General features: G+C 36.5%; 1 pseudogene; it reads right to left on the reverse strand.

Moving 5' to 3' along the window:
* Positions 1–3,344: 3,344 nt before the first annotated feature.
* LOC122467946 lies at positions 3,345–4,612 on the reverse strand (annotated as a pseudogene).
* Between the last annotated feature and the right edge of the window lie 449 nt (positions 4,613–5,061).

A 5,061-nucleotide genomic window follows, 5' to 3' on the forward strand; every position in this document is an offset into this window, starting at 1 on the left:
AAACGATTTAAATGAATTATATCTGGCTCAGTAACCACTCTAAATTTATAGGTAAATTTTAATTTTCTTTGTATCCTAATGGTGTTTTAATTCATTTGAGTAATTTATTGATTAAAGAGGAATTGAACTCAATTTTACTATTGCACTTGCTATTAAAAGTCCCAAGGCCTATCTTTGACAGTTGCTGGTCATGTGACTTAGAAGGCCACTTTCTAAATCGCTATTAAAATTTTCAACACACTGACATCCTGACATAAATTTCTGGATCTGTTTTGAAATTATAAAAGCTTATTTTTCTTTAATTTTCCTTTTAAACATTTTTTATTTATGGTATTTTGTATAAAGTTAAAAATATGAATACCCTAAAACCCACTGCGTTCATTCTTAGTATTATTGTATAGCAGGTTACAAGTACAAGAGTGTTGATATCAATGCTACTTGTAATTGATCCACATTGGAAACTATTCATATACAATCAACAGTAGAACAGATAAAGGTATTGATGCATTGTTCTTTAATTCTATACAAGAAGAATAACCAAACCAGAGATACGTAGGATAACATGTATAAATCTCTAACAATATCTTAATTCAGTTATCCATGTCTAAAACAAATAATAATATTGCACAAATACAATAATTTATGACACTTTCATTTTCTGACACTTTTAAAAACCATAGAGTACTTGATTAGAAAAAAGCAAAGTGATTTCCAGTGAGATCAATATGTGTATTTAGAAAGACCAAATGCCTAAGATATGTCCATTAAAAGTCCTATTATAAAGACTTTAGTACTATTAGAAATAATTTAAAATCCTATGGTTATACAAAAGGAAATGGAAAGTTCTTATTTGCAGTTAGAAAAATTGGAACATGTCTTCTTTCTTGTCTTTGAACAGGTATTGCCTGTACCTGGTATGCTCTGAATTCTGATTTAGTTCAAGTGCTATCACTTTCATGGAGTTCTCTATTAAAAGTCAATTGCTGGGGTGCCTGGGTGGCTCAGTCGGTTGAGCATCTGGCTCTTGACACTGGCGTAGGTCCTGATCTCATGGTCGTGAAATTGAGATCCACCCAGGGCTCCAAGGAGGCTGCTTAAGATTCTCTCTCTACCCCCCCCTCTGCCTACCTCCTTGCCCTGCTTGTGCTCTCTCTCAAAAAAAAAAAAAAAAGTCAGTTGCCCATCACAATAGTGTTCTGTCAAAATGAGGCTTACCCTGGGTGTGTTAGATAAACCTGCATCCGTAGGAGTTAATGTAATACCCTATTTTGAAGTTTCTGCATTGAATCCTATCACATTTCGAGTAGCAGAACCACAGTTCTCTTAAGATATTGACTATGAATTGATCATCAGACTAATAGAGAATTCTTAAAATATAAAATTCATAATTGTTGCATATTTTTAAAATGTTTATTTTATTTCTGAGAGAGAGAGAGAGAGAGAGAGAGAGAGAGAGAGAGAGTGAGCATAAGTGGGAGGGGGGCAAACAGAGGGGGATAGAGGATCCAAAGCCAGCTCTGTGCTGACAGAAGAGAGGCCAATGCGGGGCTAGAACTCACCAATCAGGAGATCATGACCTGAGCCGAAGTTGATTGCTTAACCGACTAAGCCTCCCAAGGCACCCCTCTTGCATATTTTCAGTGTGTGAAAGATAGAATTAAAAAAATCTTAATTTTATTTAGTTCAGGAATTTTCTGAGTGGGTGTAAAGATGTAGCTCTAAAAAAAAAAAGGGACTTGTTTTGCAGAAAGCAATTTCTCTCCCCCAATAATAATTTATGAAGAGGTAGACAGTAGTTTTCCAGTGTTTACAAGTATCCTGAGGTTTAAATTGTAGATCTCTCCTATGGAAAAGATCTACTCGTGAGGTCTCATGAGATCAACTCATGAGATGACGAGGCAGTCAGCAGTCTGTCTTAAATTACAGACAGGGTCAAACCACATTTACATGTGCATTACCTGCCCTGATACATTATTTTACTTTAATTTTTAAATTTTCATTTATTTTTGAGAGAGAGAGAGAGTGAGCATGAGCAGAGAAGGGGCAGAGAGAGAGATGGAGACACAGAATCCAAAGCAGGCTCCAGGCTCTGGGCTATCAGCACAGAGCCTGATGTGGGACTCGAACTCATGAGCTGTGAGATCATGACCTGAGCTGAAGTTGGATGCTTAACAGACTGAGCCAACCAGGCGCCGCTGCCCTGATACATTATTTTAGAGCAACCCATAATATTCCCCGCTAATCTTGACATTTCTTGGGCCATAGACAAGCTTTCTTCTATCTTCATGATGGAGCATTGTGTTAGAACAATTCTAAACTGGATAGCGTTTGGTTTTAGTCCATCTTCAGGGTACTTATCTCTTCCTTTTAAGCTCATTCCTCTAGCGATCTCCAACAATAGAACTGGAAAGTCCATCAAACGCTTTAGAAAACACAAACGTATAACCTATCCAGGCAGTGAGAAGGGACACAGTCATTACAAACTCAAGGACAGATTTTCCATTCCTGCAAAGATGTGGAAATCACTATATAACTTCCTTTTGATTCAGTCCTCTATCATCTACCTTCCATTGCCTACTTACTACACATCTCTCTTCTAGATTAGTTGTCAATAATTTCAACAAAGAGTAGACAAAAATTCACAGTGCCCTTGCTGCTAATTAAGCTTTGAAGGGGTGACTTTCAGTATTATTAAGTGATTCATTGCAATATCATTTAAAAGTTATTTACCTTTGCACGACTACTTCATAATTCAAACAAATGTCTCATTCTTACATTTTAAGGTTGGGTCTATGTGGTTGGAATGATTAAAAATATAAATAATGAAATAGATAATAAAATCCAAAGGACTTTTAACATCATTAATTTTTAATTTAAAAAAATTTTAAGTTCTAGAATTTTGGTAATAGATAAGCTACAAATAAATAGATGAGTCTGAAATAAATTTATGTACTCAAACATGATTAACAAACAGTAACAGTTTTCCAGTTTTCTTTATAATTATTTTTTTAATTTTTTTTTTATGTGAAAGAAATGAAACATCACAGGTAAAGTCGAGGAGCTAATTTTTACCTGCCCTCCCTCCCCAAGAATTCACTTACCTTTTTCTGAACGGGAAATTGCTATTATATATTTGCTATATTTTTTCAGTCCTTTCTAAATTTAACTTCATATAAACGAGTCCATGAAAATATAATAGCTGTGTGTGTTTATTTCATTTACTTAAAAGCCATTGTACCGTGAATTGTATGAAACTTCTTGTTTTTTTTTTAAAGACACATTTATTCAGCGTCATGATCTATTACATTTAGCAATCAATAGCATGGGTGCCAAAAAAAAAAAAAATCTACATTAAAACTCTTTGTTGGAATGCTTTACACTTTCCACAGAACAGAAACTAAAATAACCCGTTATACAAGTAGTCACAAATACAGTCCTTGAGTTTTTTGCCTGTACACATGAGTATTGTCTAAAACATGTCTGCTTTGTAGCAGCCAGGCCCTGTCCCACTGTGCTTGGCTGAATTCACAAATCTGTTGTAACCTATAGCTTCCCTGTCACTTCTCTGGCTCTCCTCTCTTGCTAAGCTTTGTTTCCTGGCAGTAATTAAAACCTTCTGCCACTGCCATAGCTACTGCTGTTGCTGGAACCACCATAGCCACCTTGGTTTCTGGTTGGGCAAAGTATTGGCCTCTACCACCATAGGGGCCAGAGCTTCTGCCTCCAAAACTTCCTCCTTTCATAGGTCCAGAATTTGAAGATTGATTGTTGTAACTGCCAAAATAATTATAGCTTCTACCACCTCCAGAGTTGCTTCCATCATTACCAAATCCGTTATAGCCATCCCCACTGCCACCAAATTCACCACCACCTTTACTGCCACCAAAGTCACCTCACCCACTGAAGCCAAAGTTGTCATTCCCACCAAAACCACCTCCACGACCGCCACTGAAGTTCCCAGAACCACTTCAACCTGTTTGGCTGGAAGAAGCACTAGCCATCTTTTGTTTAGGTAAAGCTTTCCTTACTTCACAGTACAATATTTCTGAATGACAATCTTGTCTACAGAGTCATGGTTATCAAATGTTACAAAAGCAAAGTCTCTCTTTTTGCCACTTCCTTGGTCAGTCATGATTTCAATCACTTCAATTTTCCCATACTGTTCAAAATAATCTCTTAGGTGATGTTCTTCAGTGTCTTCTTCTTTTTTTTTTTTTCTTCAGTGTCTTCTTTAATGCCACCAACAAAAATCTTTTTCACGGTTAAGTGGGCACCAGGTCTTTGAGAATCTTCTTGAATCTTCTTTCAAGACAGCCCTCTTTGGTTCTAGAACCCTTCCATCCACCTTGTGTGGCTTTGCATTCATGGCTGCATCCACCTCTTCCACAGTGGCCCAGGTGACAAACCCAAAGCCTCTGGAGAGCTTGGTGTTTGGATCTCTCATTACCATACAGTCCGTAAGTCTTCCCCACTGCTCAAAATGGCTCCTCAGACTCTCATCAATTGTTTCAAAGCTCAAACCTCCGATTAAAACTTCTGCAGCTGTTCAGGCTCTTTGGGAGACTCTGACTTAGACATGATGGCGGTGGGAGGGGAGACTTTCATGAAGCTTACTCGGTGGCACCCACGGACAGAAAGGAAATATTTTCTATATTTTATTTAGCAGAATATTTTTAAGATCCATCCAAGTTGATAAATCTACATCTAACTTCTATATATTATTTTGTTGTTTAACTCAATAATAATTTATTAATTGATTTTTCTAATGTAAACCTTTGACTTTTTCTCATTTTTCTCTATTATAAACAATTCTGCATTGACCTCAATTGTATTTGTGTTGTCATGAGGATGTATCATCTTAAAGGACCCCAGGTTCCTTTCAGATTTATACCTAAGAGCAGTATTACTCAGCCTTTTGCTATTTCAAATCTATTAGATGATGTCAAGTTATTATTCAAAGTGGAGATCCCAATTTGCTTTCTACAAGGTGGTTTAAGAAAATTGTTGTTTCCCATATTCTAGCAGATGTTTTCTGTTAAGAGAATTTTGACTTTTTGTCTA

This window comes from Prionailurus bengalensis, chromosome B3, assembly GCF_016509475.1.
Source record: "Prionailurus bengalensis isolate Pbe53 chromosome B3, Fcat_Pben_1.1_paternal_pri, whole genome shotgun sequence".
NCBI classification, from domain to species: Eukaryota; Metazoa; Chordata; class Mammalia; order Carnivora; family Felidae; genus Prionailurus; species Prionailurus bengalensis.